Source organism: Lepus europaeus, chromosome 9, assembly GCF_033115175.1.
Source record: "Lepus europaeus isolate LE1 chromosome 9, mLepTim1.pri, whole genome shotgun sequence".
In the NCBI taxonomy this organism is placed as follows: Eukaryota; Metazoa; Chordata; class Mammalia; order Lagomorpha; family Leporidae; genus Lepus; species Lepus europaeus.
This window is the reverse complement of record NC_084835.1, coordinates 17,521,987-17,542,274: the sequence shown is the minus strand read 5'-3', so window position 1 is coordinate 17,542,274 and position 20,288 is coordinate 17,521,987. Positions and strand designations below refer to the sequence as shown.

General features: G+C 49.0%; 1 protein-coding gene across 3 annotated transcripts in view; it reads left to right on the top strand.

Annotated features, from left to right (window-relative positions):
- Positions 1-20,288, top strand: part of TRAK1 (trafficking kinesin protein 1) — a 124,533-nt gene that overhangs the window by 33,024 nt on the left and 71,221 nt on the right. For all 3 annotated transcript variants that reach the window (XM_062200650.1, XM_062200649.1, XM_062200648.1), the window contains exon 2: positions 4,223-4,417. The gene's annotated coding sequence lies outside the window, so the exon portion shown is untranslated. The remainder of the gene's footprint in view (positions 1-4,222; positions 4,418-20,288) is intronic.

The following is a 20,288-nucleotide window of genomic DNA, read 5'->3' as shown; positions in this document are numbered from 1 at the left end:
CTGGGAATCCCCCCTCCCCTGCCCGGCATTTCCAGGGCCCCCTCCTGGGCCCTGGGCAGCAGGTGGCTAAGGGACCAGCGTAGCATTCAGTCAGACCAGATCTGTCACTTAGGTATAGTTGCTTGTGCTTGACCACAGCCCTTGTGAATCTCGACTTCCTTGCCCATAAGACGTGGAGGGTCAGAGAATGCTATGGAGGCCCTGGCCTGGCTTTGGCACAGGATAGCAGTGCTGGGGAATTCTCGAAGGTGCTTGTGTTTAGTGTCCCCAACCTCAGGCCTTGCCTGTGTCGTCGTCTTGAGGCAAATGTGGTGTCTACTTCCACAGGGAGTCCTCAGGGCCACTGGGCCTGCAGCCAGGGTCAAGGAGAGCTACTGGGCTGTCTCTGCGATCTTCCGCTGTGCATGAATCCTCTGGGCCTTCCAGGCATCTGGAAGCTCACTGATGCTTTTATGGCTGGTCACTTCACAGAAAAACCAAAGCTGCAGAGCTTTTGGCACAGCCACACCTTTCAGTACTTGACCTCGCTGGTCCTGGCACGCCTTAAGGAAAGCAGAATCCCTTGGGCAGGAGGACCCACACTGTGAATAGGCTGACCTGCAGCCCAGGGCGTGGAAGGACAGGTCCAGGCTCAGCTCTTGTGCAGCTGCCAGCTGTGTTGTTCTTGAAAGGGACTTTGTTTCTGGACTCCATTCCCTTCTCTGCCACCAAGTAGCACTGGCACCAGCCTGTCCTGGGGGCGTGTCACATGGGAATGTCTTGGGCCCCTGCCTGGCGCTGGCTTTTGTGGAGCTGCTGGGGAATGATGGTTGGAGCCAGGAGCCCCCACCGATGGGTGTCCGTCTGCCTCCTTGATCCCAGATCCCCTTGGCTGCGAGGTGTCTCACAGAGGTGAGCCGGGCAGGCACTTGCTCTTCACTTGAGAGTGAGAAGCAGGAGTATTTGCTTTCTGTGGCCCATCTTGAGCCTTTCTGGTGATGCTTTGTTACGAGTGGGAGATGAGAGGAGAGAAGAGAGAGCTGTCTCGAGGTTGGGCTGCTGCTAGCTGTGTCCTTTGGGGAACATAACTAATGTTGGCGGCAGACAGACCTTCGCAGAGCGACAGGGCAGGTTCTGGGCTGGTTTCGGGCTGACAGAAATGCCACGCGTGCTTGCGATGACATTTCCCACGTCAGACAGAGAAGCCTGAACATTGAGATGTAGGTCTCGCCCACAAGATCAAACTGCTCCCTGAAGCACCAAGAAAAATTCTGAGCGGCCTCCACTTTCTATTAACTCCTTCCTGAGTGCTTTGCAAAACCACGCTGACTACCTGAGTGGCCGTGTTCTCCAGTGCAGCTTTGCATATCTGGTTGCGTGAGAAGGGGTGCTGTGGGCTGGGGAAGGCTCCGGGAGGGGTGGGAGGATCCCACCCGTTGTTCTTAACCTTTTCCCGTGATTCTATTTTTTTTTTTTTTTCCCTGCTTGCTCCACCTTCTTATTAAACACAGAGGAGACAGGGCTCTTGGCATGGCTGTCCCAAGCGCAGGAGTCTGCACCTTGTACCTGAGAGTGAGCAGCGCCCACTGTATCTACCCTGCTGCTTTCTGGGCTGTGGCTCGGGCAGGGACAGGAGGAGAGGGACAGGCCCTGCCTGCTCTTCCTGCTGTGTTTCCCCTGTGACTCCCTGCCCTAGGCTCTTCCTGCTGCCTGCCAGCTTGCAGCCCTCCATCACGTACTGCTGCCATTTGCACCAGTTAGTTCCTCTGTGTGAGTGAGTCTAGGGCGTGGCCTTTCTCCTTTAGTCGCCTGCCTGCCATGCACACATATGTATAGACAGGTCACTAGATTTGTATGTATTTGATATGTATGTATTTGAGAGACAGACAGGGGAGATATTTTCCGTCTGTTGGTTCATTCCAGAAATGCCCGTAACAATTGAAACTGGGAGCTAGGAACTCAATCTAGGTCTCCATGTGGGTGGCAGGGACCCAGTTTCCAGTTGCCTGAGCCATCACCACTGCCTCCCAGGGTCTGCATTAGCAGGAAGCTGGAGTCAGGAGCCAGAGATGGATATCAGACCCAGGGACTCTGATCTAGGATGTGTTTGACCAAATGCCACAGGAATACTTTGCAGTGCCCTGTGTGGTTTTCTCTGTCCAGAGAGTCTTTTTCCCCTGCCCTTGCTAACACCCACAGAGGGCCAGGAAAGCGAGGTGCATGCTTGATGCTCCACTGCCGTTCAGTCCTGCCTTGGTTTTCCACTCCAGGTCAAGGACAAGAGCAACAAGCTGGTTAAGAATTGACCTCCAGGGTCGTCACGTTTTGGTTGTTTTTCCACCACTGAAGACTCACTCTGAGGATGAAGGAGTGAGTTAAGTCTCCTCTCTTGGACTTGGTGCTGTGTGTGCACCATAGGTGCTTGGCTTACTTATGAGCTGACAAGACCATGGCTGCCTTCTGGGTCCATTGACTGTCCTAGGTCCCCAATGCCTCTGTGAAATGGGCTGATACAGTGGCTGATGTCGGAATTCATTGATAATTAACACTCACTCGTTAGCATTTCCTTCTCTGTATTTAATTCTTCGTTTAGATTTTTCCTTCGATAACTGTGGGGTAGAAAAGTAGGGTAAGACTGTCCCCTGTCCTGGTTCTGTCTGCCCTGTTTGCAGTTTAATTAAAAGGCCTGTGTTAATGTGCTTTGTATGGGTTGGTCCACCATCGTAGGCATGACTCCAAACCTCTTGGGCATGGCCTGGGCCAGGGATGGTGGGGTACAGGCGGTGGATATGAAGAATGAATCAGGCACTGACAGACCCAGAAGACAGAGCTGAGTAGATGTAGTAACAAGTTCTGGCCGAGTGCTGTGTGAACATGGACGATGGAGGAGAGATTAATCTGTGTAGAGTGCTCGGAACACCAGCGTGTCGGAGCAGGTGGTGTGTAAGCTGTACCTCGAAGGATAGGCACCTGCTGGGTGTAATCGTTGGATTCCACAAAAGAATGCAAGTGTTGCAAGGACAGGATCATGAGAGTTGTGTTTGCCATTGTATCTCCTGTGCCTTCGGCCCTCAGGATGTTGGGTGGATAGATGGGTGGGAGGAGGGAAGGAAGGTAGGATGGGTGGATGGGCACGATATTGGGTGGATAGATGGATGGGAGGAGGGAAGGAAGGTAGGATGGGTGTGTAGATGTGAATGAGCAGATGAATGAGTAGATTAAATGAAGGCAAAATTTTAGGTGAGGGAGCGTGGCAGGAAGAAGTTAGGCATATTGGTGAAATTGTAACTGGCTTGGCTTAAGCATGGAAAGGTTGATAGTAGACAGCTAGAGAAAGAGTTGGAAAAAGACTTAGCTTCATTGATAATGAAGGCACTAAAAACAGCAGGAACTACCTTGGGTAGTTCTTGCCAGTAAGAATGCATTAAAAATTTAACTGACTTATAATAATAATTGTATATATTTATGGGGTACAGTGTGACACTTTAGTATATGTCTACAATATATGATGCTCGGATCTCGGTAATTGGCTTATCTGTCGCCTTAAACATTTATCACTTTTGTGTGTTAGGAAAATCCAGTGTCCTGTCTACGAGCTATTTTGAAATAATTATTTTCAGAAAGTTACTCTGCTGTGCTATAGAACATCAGAAATTATCCCTCCCACCTTATACTCAGTAAGCATCTGGTCTACCCTCTATAAGTCTCAGTTTTGAGAGGAGGATTTATTTATTTATTTATTTATTTAAAGATTTCTTTTATTTATTTCAAAGAGTTACAGAGAGAGAGAGAGAGAGAGAGAGAGAGAGAGAGAGAGAGGTCTTCCATCCGCTGGTTCACTCCCCAGATGGCCGCAACACCTGAGGCTGCACCGATCCGAAGCCAGGAGCCGATCCGAAGCCAGGAGCCAAGCGCCTCTTCCAGGTCTCCCACGTGGGTGCAGGGGCCCAAGGACTTGGGCCATCCTCCACTGCTTTCCCAGGCCATAGCAGAGAGCTGGATCGGAAGAGGAGCAGCCGAGACTAGAACTGGCACCCATATGGGATGTCAGTGCCTCAGGCCAGGGCTTTAACCCACTACGCCACAGCGCCAGCCCTAAGAGGTGGATTTATATCTGAAAAAGACCCTCCAATATGGCCTTGTCTGGGGTCTCCACACTGTAGATAAGTGACCAGACACCAGCAGGTGCAAGGCCATAACCGGGTCTGGGCTCTCAACTCTGCCGTCTTGGTCTTCCTTCCAGATGTGTGCAACAGCACCGATCTTCCGGAAGTCGAGATCATCAGCCTGCTGGAGGAGCAGCTGCCCCATTATAAGCTAAGAGCCGACACCATCTACGGTTATGACCACGACGACTGGCTCCACACACCTCTCATTTCTCCAGATGCCAACATCGACCTCACCACCGAGCAAATTGAAGAGACCCTGAAGTACTTCTGTAAGTGGTTGCCTTTTCCATGTCATGATATCATTTTGACGACCGGTCCTTCTCAGCCAGGGCCTTAAATGAGACCTTGTACCATGTCGCGTGGCCTGCCACTCATGGGAAGGTGGCCAAAGAAGTGTGGCTTATAGATGTTAGGACATACGCGTTCTCAACTTTAAATGCGCCAAGGAGGAATTTTGGAGTAGTTGGGGTGGGGGGTGGGGCGTCACTGGAACATACTTTGTTTTCAGTGTGGGAGGATTTGAAAATGTTCCCGTCTCCCCTTGGTGCTAAAAGGAATAGGTGATCCTCAGAAACTCTTAGCAGAAGGAGCTCGTCTGCAGCTGTCAGCAAAGGTGTTGGGGACTTCAGCTTGTTTATGTGACACAGCAGGACACATGTACAAGGTGGGGAACTCGTGTCTGATGGCTCCCTAACCTGGTTATTTAAGGGCAAATGATGCCAGCTGGGGTGAGTTCTCAGTGTGTTCCTGATGACAAGGGCGTGACACTTCATAATGCAGACTTGAAGGAAAAGGGGATAATGTAAGAAATCGATATCCAGTGATTCTGCTGCTTTTTCAAGAGGGGCCTTTTTTTTTTTAATTATTAAACTTTTATTTAATGAATATAAATTTCCAAAGTACAGCTTATGGATTACAATGGCTTCCCCCTTCCCATAACTTCCCTCCCACCCGCAGCCTTCCCCTTTCCCGCTCCCTCTCCCCTTCCATTCACATCAAGATTCATTTTCAATTCTCTTTATATACACAAGATCAGTTTAGTATATATTAGGTAAAAATTTCAACAGTTTGCCCCCATATAGCAACACAAAGTGAAAAAATACTGTTGGAGTACTAGTTATAGCATTAAATAACAGTGTACAGCATGTTAAAGACAGAGATCCTACATGATATTTTTTAAAAATTAATTAATTTTCTATGCCATTTCCAATTTAACACCAGGTTTTTTTTTTTTCATTTCCAATTATCTTTCTATACAGAAGATCGATTCTGTATATAATTAGTAAAGATTTCATCAGTTTGCACCCACACAGAAACACAAAGTATAAAAATACTGTTTCAGTACTAGTTATAGCATCACTGCACATTAGACAACACATTAAGGACAGATCCCACATGAGATGTAAGTACACAGTGACTCCTGTTGCTGACTTAACAATTTGACACTCTCGTTTATGGCGTCAGTAATCTCCCTAGGCTCTAGTCATGAGTTGCCAGGGCTATGGAAGCCTTTAGAGTTCGCTGACTTTGATCTTATTCCGATAGGGTCATAGTCAAAGTGGAAGTTCTCTCCTCCCTTCAGAGAAAGGTACCTCCTTCTTTGATGGCAAGAGGGGCCTTTTTAGATGCAGTTTTGCTCTTAAGAAATTCAGAGCAGCCCTGTCATTTACATATCTGTTTGTCATTGTGTCCTCCAGGTTTTGTTTTGTTTTGTTTTGTTTTTAAGAAAAAAGTCCAACAATCCTGGGCTTTTATCCTCGAGATGGTTTGGTTCAAAGCCCGTGGTTGATGCATCCCTAGAAGCTTTCTGTCGTTCTTTTCATGAGTACAGACTGATCTCTGGGTTTGTGAGATCGTTCGTACAAGACAAGTTGGAGCTCTACGTGTCTCCTTCAGGGTGTATCCGGGTTGTTTTCAGGTTTTCTCTATTTGACACTAATAAGAAAGGAGTTCTGTTTCAGTTAACTTGTGTTTTTATACCTAGCGCCTGATGTAAACCCTGTGTTTTTTTTTTGACCAGATAACCAGTTTCAATAAAAATAAAAATGAAATAAACACAGCAAGGTAGAGCTGTCCCATGGTTAACGTCAGAGCTTCGGCGTGTCTGCTGTGTCGTGTGGCTTATGGGAAGCTCTTGGCAAGCCACCTCTGTGGTGTCCCTGTCACCAAGGAGATGTACTGTTAGGTAGAAGATGCGGGGTGGAGTAACCGCCTTGGTACAGTAGAATTCTCAGTAGAAATTTTTTTTTTTAAGGAAACTGCTGTGTGTTGCTTACTGTCTTGTGGGAGGCCCGCTGTGGTTCTGTCACAGAGGGCACGATGCTCAAAAAACTTTCACACGAATTGCCTCATTTCATCTCGATCAAATGTCTATACTTGGGCAGGGCCCGTTTTATTGTAGAGGAAGTAAAAGCATGGGGAGCTTGGTGTTTATTCCACCACACTGACCCCGTTACTAAAACCCACTTAACAGTAGACCCGAATAGTGATTGTGTCTGTTGTATACTTCTGTATGTGTGTTATATGTAATATAAACACATATAATAATATAGTATCTATAAAAGGAATTCTAGTGGATTTGGCAGGAGATAACACACTTGTCATAAAAGTGGAAGAAGCAAAACAGACGCTGAGCGGAGATTCTGAAACTTCTTTGAGCACAGTTGCCTCCCAGTGTTCCCTTCCTTCTGTTTTCTCCTGTTTCCTTGTGCTGAGAGCACGGTGGCTGTTGGCTAAGTAGCAACTGAACCATGACGCATTCACTCTTAACTATAGCATCCTACAGAGCAGAGCTCTCAAACTGAGGTCCTGGGCCCCCCGAGGGTCCATGGGGAGAATCTAGGAGAACTTGGAAAGGCAAGGCAGACGGCATCTTTATTTCCATGGACTTTGAAATGCAGCATTTCTCGTTGTCAGGGCCACAGGCAGCAAAGCACCGTGGTTTCAGCGGGACCTGTGACTTTGTCATCAGATATTTTCATGTTGTCATGCTGGAAGCTGATGCGTTGAAACACTACCTTTGCTTATCACCCACTGCTTTGAAGCTGTGTTCGTTACTAGATGTGCTGATGGGTCTGGCTTGTTAATGGGTTCATAAAGAAGCACTTACTGTGTAAACGATTTGGGGTTCATATCACCGACTTTCCTTTTTTAAAGTTTCGGTAACCATCGTAGAGTATACACACTCCCCTTTCCAGTTCTCAGTGTTGCATTTCGTATCTTCAAATCTTCACTCTGAGGCGGGTCTGTGGGCCTTGCCAAACTGGCAGGAGGTCAGGGGGAGGCATGGGTTAGGAGCCCTGCTCTGCGCATGGTGTCCTCCCTGGGTTTCGTGTGTTTGTTTACACGTTGTCCCCCGGGCGATGCTGTGTCCACTGCACCGTGACTCACTATGTCTTGTTGGCGTGAGGTCATAAGAAGACAGCACAACCTCCGATGTCACTCTAGATGTTATCTCCTGCTGCAGTTAGGGCAAGGTTGTCATGGGTGGGAGTGGGGATGAGGAGCTCTCGGGGGTTCTGTTCTGCTCCCCCAGGTGAGAACCCCTGGATGAAAGGCCCACCTACGCCTTGCTCCACCACTCAGAGCAGACTGCCAGGGAGTGGGATAAACTCAACCCCCTTTCCTGTCTGCCATCCCCTGAGTAGAGAACCAAGCTTGGCTTTTAATATGGGCCCTCCAGTGGAGGATGGCTCATGTACTTGGGCCCCTAAACCCACATGGGAGACCAGGAGGAGGCTCCTGGCTCCTGGCTTCGGATCGGTGTAGCTGCGGCCATTTGGGGAGTGAACCAACAGAAGGAAGACTTTTCTCTCTGTCTGTCTCTGTCATTATCTGTAACTCTACCTGTCAAATAAATAAAAATCTTAAAAAAAAAAAAAAAAATATGGGCCCTCACTGGCGCGCTGAGCAGAGAGGCCAGGAAGCTGTGGGCATCCCTCCTCCCCTGCCAGGTGCGTTCTTAACTCCTGGTGGGGCTGAGGAGCACAGGAAAGGAAAAATGACCCACAAAGCACACGGACCCACGCATATGGGACAGCTGGGCTTGGGCGGTCGCGGAGGAAGAAACAGGCGATGTTTAGCAAGTGCCAGACACAGTTCCTTCTGCTTTCTGCAGCATCACGTGTCCCCCACAGCCACCTCTGGATTAAATACCCTCCCAGTCCTCCTGCTGCCCCTGGGGACACCAGGCTCAGGGGAGCTCCGAGGCCCCTCCAGGATCACGTGGCTCACGGACGAGGTGTTGAGACTCGAGCCTCCGTTGTCTGATCTGACTCCGTGTCTTAACCACGTTTAGGAAAAAGAGGCTTAAAAAAAAAAAAAAATGCTAGCTTCAGGTAAAACACAGAAACAACCCTAATCCACCCAAAAGCCTCAGCTGCAGAGTCCCTCAATCGCTCCTCTGTTTGTGAAATGTGAGTCCAACATACTCAGCTCATCTCAGGGCTCAAGGGCGCCATCCCAGCAGACACTTGGCCCAGAGCGGCTGCATTGGAAGCCGAGGTTTGCTTCTCCCCTGCGTTGTTTGTCCCCGTCCTGGGGTCCGTCGGCGTCTCCCCAGTCCCTGAGTCCCGTCGACCTTTCTGGTCCCTCAGCTTTTAGCAGACGCCAGGTGCGAAGCTGGCAGTGTTTCTCATCGGGCAGCCCCCGCTCCTTCTGTCACCCTTCCGGGGGCTGCTCTGTGTAATTTTGAGGTTAAGGAGCATTGGTGGGGAGCATAAACGTTTGGGGTGTGGGTGTCCTGCCAACCATCCCACCTCTGAATCTGCCCGAAGCAGTCTTCTCTAAAGAGAAGATTATGAAGCAAGTTAAGTGTTTCGAGATGGGGACTGGCATTGTAGTGTAGCAGCTAAAGCCTCCACCTGTGATGCCAGCATCCCCGGTTTGAGTCCTGGCTGCTCCACCTCCAGTCCAGCTCCCTGCTAATGCACCTGGGAAAAGTGATGGAAAACGGCCCAAGTGCTTGTGCCCCTGGCACCCATGTGGGAGACCCAGAGGAAGCTCCTGGGTCCTGGCTTTGGCCTGGTCCAGCCCTGGCCATTGCTGCTGTCTGGGGAGTGAACCAGTGGATGGAAAACCTCTCTCTTCCTCCTTGTCATAATTCTAAGTTTCAAAATAAATAAAATAAAAATCTTAAAAAAAAATAGTTTCAAGATGTTGTTCTGTTGTTTGATTGCACTGTAAAGTCATTAATGGATTTGCAGACCAGTGTCTATGGAGTGACTGTCAGAGTACTTGACTGACTTGAATTCTAGCCGAGATGTTCAAGACATCTCCTGGGTTACTGATTGACTTTCTCCTGTGGCCTAGCCCGGGGACTTTGCACTAGGTTGGACCCAAAACAAGAAGCTCCCAAGGCCTCTGCAGACATTCTGTGCTGGGGTGGGGCAGAGAGGAGAACCTGTGTAGTAAACCAGCTCCCTCCTTGCCGTTTTAATTTTTACAAGTAGATTTAAATTTAAATTTAAAAATCGAAGCTACTTGATCGCCTCTAACCATACTGTACACCCGGGGCCCCAGCGGCCTGCCTTGGTGCCAAGATTTGCTTGGGTCTCCCTGCTCCTCACCTGGGCACTGTGGAGCTGTGTCCCTCTGTGGGACCTCCAGCCACGTTGCACAGCGTGGCGAGCTGTGGTGCAGCAGGGTGGACAGCACTCCCGGCCTTGGGCATGGCATGGTGTCCTCGCCCAGGGCTCTCCCCGGGCAGTGGGAACCCGGGTGGATGCTTGGCCAGTCTCTGCAGCCTCTTTCCCTAGTGTCCCTGGTCTACCCAGGACTTTTAAAAATGGACCCTGCCTAGTCCCCACCCTCAGGAACAGAAACGTTTGTTCCTGTCTTCAGGTAGCTGAAAGGTGCTGCCTGAAACATGGGCGTGCCTGGCCTGCTTCTGTGTCCTCTCTCTCCCAGGCTGGGCAGGCCAGCCACACGGTGACACGGTGACTGCCACATGCCTGCCCACCCAGGCCCTTTCCTCTGCCCTCTTCCCCAGCCTCACGTACCCAGTTGTGAGCTTAACCCAGCCACTGCCAGAAGTGGCTCCTCCCCCTCCCGGCCCCATACAGAGTAGCTTTAGTAAATGCCTCCTAGCCATCGGTGGATGGTACCCCACATGCCTTCTCTAGCCTGCTGCCTCCTCTCTAGGGAAAGCTGCTACAACCTCTCACCCTGGCTACTGCCTCTCGACCCCACCCTCCCTGCGCCTGCCCTCCCGTCCCCGCCCTCCTCTTATCTTATTGCAAAATCCAGCCTAGTTGTGCTGCTGGTTTGCTTCCTGTTGCCCTTTGATAAAATGCAAGGTCTTTGAAGATCCTGTGACATGGCTCTTAGCCCTGTCCCCAGCCAGCCGCATCCCCCTACCCCCATGCCCACCGCCAGGACACCTGAGACCGGACGACCCTACCTAGTGGCTGCCCCCTCTGCCCCGGCTGCTTCCTTTTCTGTGTCTTCCTCCCCAGGCCACCCACGGATGGTACTCCTCTTCTGTGGCCTTTCTTTGTCCTGTCTTCATGGTCCCCATCACTCTCTGGAAGGATTTACGTCCACAGTGGTGACAGGTGGTGGTGGTGATGATGAGCAAGTGTTGAGCACTTGCTGTTTGCCGGCATTGTTCTGAGCACTTTTAATCTTCATCAGCGCACCAGGAGGACACACATGAGGGGCCTCTTTGCAGCTTCGTGGGAAAAATGATACATGGATTTCAAGAACAGCTTTTGCACCAAAAAGCTTATCTTTTTTTTTTTAAACTTTTACTTAGTAAATATAATTTTCCAAAGTTCAGTTTATGGATTACAATGGCTTTTTCCCCCCATAACTTCCCTTCCACCCGCACCCCTCCCCTCTCCTGCTCCCATTCCATTCACATCAAGATTCATTTTCAATTATCTTTATATACAGAAGATCGATTTAGTATATATTAAGTAAAGATTTCATCAGTTTGTACCCACACAGAACATAAAGTGTAAAATACTGTTTGAGTACTAGTTATAGCATTAATTCACATTGGACAACACATTAAGGACAGAGATCCCACATAAGGAGTAAGTACACAGTGACTCCTGTTGTTGACTTAACAATTTGACACTCTTGTTTATGGCGTCAGAAATCTCCCTAGGCTCTAGTCATGAGTTGCCAAAGCTATGGAAGCCTCTTGAGTTCGCTGACTTCGATCTTATTTAGACGAGGTCATAGTCAAAGTAGAAGTTCTCTCCTCCCTTCAGAGAAAGGTACCTCCTTCTTTGATGGCCTGTTCTTTCTACTGGTATCTCACTCTCAGAGACCTTTCATTTAGGTCCTCTTTTTTTTTTTTTTTTTTTTCCCCAGAGTGTCTTGGCTTTCCATGCCTAAAATACTCTCATGGGCTCTTCAGCCAGATCCGAGTGCCTTAAGGGCTGATTCTGAGGCCAGAGTGCTGTTTAGGACATCTACCATTCTATGAGCCTGCTGTGTATCCTGCTTCCCATGTTGAATCGTTCTCTCCATTTTTTATTCTATCAGTTCGTATTCGCAGACACCAGTCTTATTTGTGTGATCTCTTTGACTCTTAGACCTATCAGTGTGATCAATTGTGAATTGAAATTGATCACTTGGACTAGTGAGCTGGCATTGGTACATGCAATCTTGATGGGATTGTATTGGAATCCCCTGGCACATTTCTAACTCCACTAATTGGGGCAAGTCCGATTGAGCATGTCCCAAATTATACATCTTCTCCCTCTCTTATTCTTACTCTTATATTTAACAGGGATCACTTTTCAGTTAAATTTCAACCCCTAAGAATAAATGTGTGTTGATTACAGAGTTCAACCAATAGTATTAACTAGAACAAAAAAAAATGCTAAAAGGGATAAAGTATTAAATTGTACATCAACAGTCAGGACAAGGGCTGATCAAGTCACTTTCTCACAGTGTCCCTTTCACTTCAATAGGTTTCCTTTTTTGTGGTTGGTTAGTTGTCACCAATCAGGGAGAACATACGATATTTGTCCCTTTGGGACTGGCTTAATTCACTCAGCATAATGTTTTCCAGATTCCTCCATTTTGTTGCAAATGACCAGGAAAAAGGGACACTAACCCACTGTTGGTGGGAATGCAAACTGGTTAAGCCTCTATGGAAGTCAGTCTGGAGATTCCTCCGTAACCTGAATATAACCCTACCATACAACCCAGCTATACCACTCCTTGGAATTTACCCAGAGGATATTAAATTGGCAAACAAAAAAGCTGTCTGCACCTTAATGTTTATTGCAGCTCAATTCACAATAGCTAAGACCTGGAACCAACCCAAATGCCCATCAACAGTAGACTGGATAAAGAAATTATGGGACATGTACTCCATAGAATACTATACAGCAGTCAAAAACAAAAAGCTTATCTTTTAAGTACCGTTTTACAAACTTTTGGAAATATGCTCACTCACTAGATTTATAGTAAATAATCTCATCTTGTTAAGTGAAGTTTTTAAAAATCTGTTTCACCCACATCTGATCAGCCATTCAACCCTTGACAGGATATTTCAAAATAGTAAAGTTGGTTTTTGTAGAGTCAGCATGTGCTATTTTTCTTTTCTTTCTTTCTTTTTCTTTTTCTTTCTTTTTTTTTTTTTTTTTTTTTTTTTTTTTTTTTTTTTTGGACAGGCAGAGTGGATAGTGAGAGAGAGACAGAGAGAAAGGTCTTCCTTTTTGCCATTGGTTCACCCTCCAATGGCCGCTGTGGCCGGTGCATCTCGCTGATCCGAAGCCAGGAGCCAGGTGCTTATCCTGGTCTCCCATGCGGGTGCAGGGCCCAAGGACTTGGGCCATCCTCCACTGCCTTCCCGGGCCATAGCAGAGAGCTGGCCTGGAAGAGGGGCAACCGGGATAGAATCCGGCACCCCAACCGGGACTAGAACCCCGTGTGCCAGCGCCGCAAGGTGGAGGATTAGCCTGTTAAGCCACGGCGCCGGCAAGCATGTGCTATTTTTGACTGTCTGTGACTAACCCACAACGCCGTAGTTAGCATCAGAGGGCAGAGGCAGGTTTGGTCACCTGCACATCAGCATTGGTGGAGAAGCAGCTGCATTCATAGGAGCCCAGGTGCTGGGCCGCGGGGGATGGTGGCCTGCCGGCTGGCCGTGACCCACTGTGCGGTGGGCTCTGTGAAGGCTTCTGGGAGAATCAGCGGAGCAGGTGAGTTGGGAAAGTCTCAGTCCCTCTTCAGCATTGTGCTTTTGTGCCAGGTCGTCCTCGTCACGTGGGAACCCGCACCCTGACCTACCCCGTTGTGTTCATTTTGCCCACATGAGGGCCTGCTCCCACTGCTTCGCTCCTGCTCTGTACAGAGGGTGGAGCTTGGACGCTGGCTCAGCCATGGGCAGAGAAAGGGACCTGGCATTTCCAGGTTTGGGGCAGAGCCCCAGCCCATCAAGAGCCTGCTGATGGTGAGACGTGGCCTGCAAAGCTCCCCTGTGGGAGAGGTACCAGGAGATGGTTCCCCTAGATGAGAAGTCTTACGTAGTGTTTCCCACCCCAGGGTTTATTTGCAGCAAGGACTTGGGTGCAGTCGAACTGCATGTGGCAGCATCCAGGTTCTCCTCCTCTTCCTCTAACCACTCGCCTCTGGTTTTCTGTCAGCTAAATCCCCCTTTTCCTGGCTCTCCTTCCACGTGAACATCTCCCAGCATCCCATCTTGGGGTCTTCTCTCTCCTGCACCACCTCTGCTTCAGCCAGTGTCCCTGTGCAGCTGGTGTCTACCTGTGGAATCTCACATGACACCAAACACACACTTGTCATCTGTGCTGGCGCCCCAGGAGGGTGGAGACACACAGCAGGTGCCCACAGCCAGGACCCTGTCGCTTCTCAAGGACTCCGGCCCTGCTGTCTTGATTCCACAGACACTCCATTTGCATTGCAGCCTCAGTTCTAAAGACTCTGATCACTGTCACCCCAAGGAAGTCCTGGACCCTCTCTGTTGGTCACCTTTTGTTGTGGCTTTTTTTTTTTTTTTAAAGATTTATTGATTTATTTGAAAGGCAGAGCTACAGAGAGGCAGGGGCATCTTCTATCCACTGGTTCACTCCCCAGATGGCTGCAACAGACGGAGCTGCGCCGAAGCCAGAAGCCTGGAGCTTCTTACGGGTCTTGTATGTGGGTGCGGCGCCCAAGCCCTTGGGCCATATGCTGCTGCTTTCCCAGGCACATTAGCAGGAAGCTGGATCGAGGTTGCAACAGCTGAGACTTGAATTGTGCCTGTATGGGATGCTGGTGCTGCAGGCGGTGGCTTTACCTGCTGAGCCACAGCGCCGGCCCCTCGTTGTGGCTTTTTTTAAAAAAGTCAAGTGACTCTGTTGGTGATGAGGTGGCTTTGGGAGAAGGGTTCCGTCTCTGATTTCCAGGGTGAGGAAGCAGGCACACTTGTCACCACTTTAGAGGATCATGGGAAATCGTTTCTCTGCTCCTCCCTTTTGATGCCTGGTGTCTTGGTGAGCACAAACAGTCTTTAAAAGAAGCCAGGTTTTAAAAATAGCTGTGTTTCTTTCTGGTCACAATGCTGTGCTGATTTTAGATAATTTGGAAAATAAAAACAAAATGACGACTAACTTAGCAACTTACACACTTCACTTTTTGTGAGGTGTTTCTAGTTTCTTTACCTTGCAACCAACATATTTGGGGATATGCATTTTAAATTAATGCTTTTTAAATTAACACTCTATGGCAAACATTTCTCCAGGTATTAAAATTCTTGAGGATTAAGTAATAATCACTATTAATATTCCATCATGTATATCTAACAGCTTATCGCTTATAAGGCAGCTGGGTCTTGCTTTTTAAGATTTACTTATTTATGTGAACAGCAGAGATAGAAAAGAAGTCTTCTATCTGCTGGTTCACTCCCCAAATGGCCACAATGACTGGAGCTGCACCGATCCAAAGCCAGGAACCAGGAGCTTCTTCCAGGTCTTCCACTTGAGTACAGGGGCCCAAGGAGTTGGACCATCCTCCACTGCTTTCCCAGGTGTATTAGCAGGGAGCTGAATCAGAAATGGAGCAGCCGGGACTCGAACCAGCTCCCATATGAGATGCTGGCACTGCAGGTGAAGCCTTTACCCTCTACACCACAGCGCTGGCCCCACAGCGGTGCTATTTCTAGTGCTACCCCAAGTAACATACAGATGAACATCCAGTTGTGTAAGTATTTGTTCACCTAGCACCTGAGTGCCTTTGGGTGCATTTCTAGAGATTGGTTTCCTGGGCTTGAAGTTATGACTGTTTTAAAGCCACCTTGAACTGCATTATGGACAGTACTTCAGTGAAATAGTTCCTTCAGTGAATGCAGTAAACATGGCTTGTTCTTGGTGGCGTGTGTTGAGTCATGAAATTAACAGGGGGCCCAATGAGTGGATGTCGAGGGAGTAATTGAGTGTGTGGGGGTGACATTTAGTCAACTTCCTGGTTTTCTCCACCCCAAGAATGTTGCGAGGAGAAATGGATATTCCCAGATGCCTCTTTGAACTTGGAAGTCTCCTTTTCAGGTTTCAACTTCAGTTTCCACTGGATGTGTGCAGATGGTGGTGGCCAGTGACAAATGAAACGGACATCCACAGGGGGCAGGCAGTTGGCACAGAACGCCCGTATCCTGTATGGGAGTGTCTGGTCTGAGTCCTGGCTCATCCGTTTCCAATCCAGCTCCCTCCTCAGGCAGTCCTGGGAGGTGGCAGGTGATGGCTCCAGTACTTGGATCCCCGCTGCCTACCGGGGAGACCCAGATTGAGTTCTGGGCTCTGGCTGCAGCCTGGCCCAGCCCCAGCTGTTGGGGACGTGTGGGTAGTGAAACTGGTGGATGGACGAGCTGTCTCTTTCAGAGTTAAAATAAGTGACTAAAAATCCCAAGAAGGCGCTGGATTCTATCCCGGTTGCCCCTCTTCCAGGCCAGCTCTCTGCTATGGCCCGGGAAGGCAGTGGAGGATGGCCCAAGTCCTTGGGCCCTGCACCCCAAGGGAGACCAGGAGAAGCACCTGGCTCCTGGCTTCGGATCAGTGAGATGCGCCGGCCGCAGCGGCCATTGGAGGGTGAGCCAACGGCAAAAAGGAAGACTTTTCTCTCTGTCTCTCTCTCTCACTATCCACTCTGCCTGTCAAAAAGAAAAAAAAAAAAAAATCCCAAGAAAAGGAGTTGAGTGTTAACGTGCCAGGCCCTGTGGGTGCTTCCGGTACCCTCCAGAATGAAGACCGTTCTTATCCTCGCGTGAAAGGCCAGGAAGCCAAGGCCCGAAGCGTTCATCCGTGGTCGGCCCAAGGCTGCCCGGGAAGGGTGAGCAGCAGGGCCGGAGCCTAGCTGCACCAAGCTCACTCCCTTCTGTGGGGTGATGCTCCAAGTACACCCCATACCTCTTCTTTTTTTTTATGATCTTCTGATTTGAAAAGGTCTGGTGTGCTTTTTGAGGAACTTAAAATGGACAGACTCTCACCTCCCCTGAGCTCCAGCTGTGGGTGTCATGTATTTAACCAAATCCTTTTACTTGCAGGTAGTGGGCCAGTTAGTCCTTGCAAGCAATCCCCCTCACCCCGCCAACACACACACACACACACACACCAGATTTGGTGTTTAGGAAGTCTGAACGTATCCTAAAGATTTCCTTACAGGAACCCCGAGGACGAATGTCTTCCTTTTTCTTTGTATCGGTAGTTGTCCATGAGTGAAATTTTGGAAAATGGTTAACAATCGTTAGTGACTGAAGTTGATGTGAATATGGCACATAAATGCGCTCGGCTGGTCTTTTTAATTCAAAATGTTACCAGGGGCTCAGCTTCTTCTCAAACTCCCTCCCAAGGGCAGCTTCACGGGGGGCACCGGGATGCAGGGGTGCTGTGGCGTTGGGTGGAGTTGAGAGAGTGAGTCTGCCCCCGTGGGGCGGGCGCTGTCTCCGTGGGGTGTTGACAGGACAGGTTTCCTTTGTGGTGGTTTGTAGGGAAGAGAGGTAGCTGGAGAGCCAGCACTCCTGTGGTGGAGGCCAGGTCTGTATCCTCTGACTGGGTGTGGCCTGGGAACATCACTGCTACTGCTTTGGCACCTGATTTTTTTTAATTTTTAAAATTTTTTAATGCTGTCTTCAATGACAAAACAGTAGAGCAGAGGAGGGGGAAGCTGGGGAGGTAGAGTGCGATCCAGATTTTCCATCGATGATGGGTTCACTCCCCACATGGCCACTACAGCTGGTCCAGGCCAAAGCCAGGAACCCAGAACTCCCTCTGGGTTTCTGTTTTGAGTGGCAGGAACCCAAGCACTTGAGCCATCGTCCCCTGCAATATCCCAGAAGCAGTAGCAGGAAGCTGGACTGGGAGTGGAGCGCCTGACCCTCCAACCAGCACTCTGATGTGGCATGCCAGCATCCCAGGCAGCAGCTTAGCCGGCGGCACCACAGTGCCTCTCCCCAGGGACTTGACTGTCTGGAAATTAATCAACACGCAGCGTTCTGTGGTTCTCTGAGATGTGCCATTGTGTGATGTCTCCCCTCTAGTCAGAGATATCCCATCATGGTGTTTTTTTTTTTTTTTTTTTTTTTTTTGCTTTAGAGCAGTTTTTAAATATGAGAGATTTTGTATCGTGCAACAGGAATTAGAAGAGTTGGAACTTCTATTTTCCCATTTTAATAAATTATAGTGTTGCTTGCTTTTTCAAATGAAAGCATGAGATACTTCAAGACATTTGTGGGAAAATGGAATTCAAAGATGGGTTTATTTTGGTACAAAAATTTTTGAAATCCATGCAGACCAGGGATCCTGAAAAAGTGCCTGAGAATTCCATTTCTATGCACAAATTTGAAAAATTTTTTGAACCCAAAGCCATTGTATCTTTTAATTTAATTTTCCATGAACATCAAAAAATTTCCACATACTGTGATAATTGAAAAAATTCTCTAACAGAACACCATAGAATTATTCACCTCTCATCTACTTTTTTTCATTTTTTCATTAAGATTTGAATACATGTGAGGCTTTATTCTAAAAGATTACAAACGGTTGAAAATAATTTCCACATCCCAACAGGGCAGCGCCCATGTTTGCTTGGGAGGCCCATCATCCTCATGCCTTGCTTAATAAATATATATATTTTTTTAATTTGAAAGACAAAGTTACAGAGAGAGGTAGAGACAGAGAAGGAGGTCTTCCATCTGCTGGTTCACTCCCTAGATGGCCGCAACAGCCGGAGCTGCACCGAACCGAAGCCAGGAGCTTCTTCCCAGTCTCCCACGTGGCGCAGGGTCCCCAGGACTTGAGCCATCTTCTACTGCTTTCCCAGGCCATAGCAGAGATCTGGATTGGAAGAGGAGCAGCCAGGAGTAGAACCTGCGCCCATACGGGATGCTGGTACTTCAGGCCAGGGCTTTAACCTGCTGCATTACAGCGGTGGCCCCAGTAAATGCTTCTTAAGTCAGAGGAAATGCAGACACCTTTTTTACATTTAAAATACAAGTTCTTCTTCCTTATATATTTTTTTTGTAAAAACAAAACAAAATGTAAAACCCACATAGAGAAAAAGATCATTTTGATGGTTGCCACCTTCTAAAGATTGCCTTTGTTCTGATGCAGATATTAGTGACATGACACAAGAATAGAAGCACCTGGGGCCAGCGTTTGGGCTAGCAGGTTAAGCCATAGCCTGCAAGGCCGGCATCCCATAATACCATAAGGGTGTCGTTCAAGTCCTGGCTGCTCCACTTCCAATCCAGCTCCCTGCTAAAGTGCCTGGAAAAGCAGTAGAGGATAGCCCAAGTGTTTAGGTCCGTGCCATCCACATGGGAGACCCAGATGGAGTTCCAGGCTCCTGGCTTCAGCCCAGCCCGGCACTGGCCATTGCAACCATTTGGGGAACGTATCTGCAGATGGATGAGCTCTTTCTCTCTGTCCCTCCCTCTCTATGTAACTCTGCCTTTCAAATAAATAAAAACGTATCTTAAAAAAATCAACACAAAGTCACAGTATGGCAGCATGCACCAAACCTGTACACACATGGGATGGGAGTGTCCTTCAGTGTGTGGGTGGGTGGGTGGGTGGGTGTACACTACATGTAACACGCATGTGCTGAAGGAGGGGTGCCGGGCAGAACAATGAGAAATCTGTTCTCACATAGACTTGTGTGTGATGGGGCAGGGTTGAAAGAAGGAAGGGAGGGAGGGAGGAAGGAAGGGAGGGAAGACAAATCGTGAGGCTGTGCTGGGGCTGTCAGGGGAAGGTTTGCATATTTATCTGCTTAGGAAAATCATAGCGGAATGTTTCCATTGTCATGTTATTTGTAGATAATTTTTATTTATAGACAACCATGAACTTTCTCCTGGTAAATGCCCAAGGCCTCAGTGTGTCCTTTCTGCCATCCCCAAGGCTTGGGGCCATTTTCCTTCCCGGGGAGGCCCGAAGCCAGTCCTGGGATTGTGCCCTGTCTCATGTCTTGCTCAGACCCCAGCCAGCAAACTACCTCACGCCCATTTCTGGGCCACTTTTAGCTGACATGGATGTCTGCAGGCCCTGGCTACAAAGCACTTCCTGTCCATTAGACATACAAGGTCATGGACGTCCTGACCCAGGTGTGGGCCTCGGTGCCTCTCTGGGGAAGGTGCCCCAAAGCAGCCGTGTGGCAGGGGGCCTGATGGCACCAGGAGCCCTGGGCACAGAATGTGGGAAGCAAGGTGGTCACATGCTCACACTGGTGGGCAGCCCATCCTGTGGTACCTGGGCTTGCCTGCTCGCCTGCTACCTGCCCCCTTCCATTCTTTCTCACCCACCGGATTCCGACCGTGCGTGTCTTTTCCCTTTTTCTTTTGAAGAACAGAAGTGCTTGGCAGGCGCTTCGGGACAGATTGACAGTTTTCTCTCGCATGTTAATTCGGCACATGGAAGACAAAGCTGGAACGGACTCAGGTGGGAAATTGACGTGACAGCTCGGCTCTCACCCCGTCTGCTCCTCGGGGTGAGGGACTGAGGCTACTCGGAGGCAGGAGCCAGGGTGTCTGAGCCCCTCAGTTGTTTGTGTTTTTGAAGCCTCTGGCATCTGCTGAGAGCCCTGCTGGCCGTAGGAGTGAGACTCCCACCCAGGCCGACAGCAGGCAACGTCGGAGACGGGCAGGTGGGCTGCGGGCGGATGCTCTGCCCTTCCCAGGTGCACGGGATG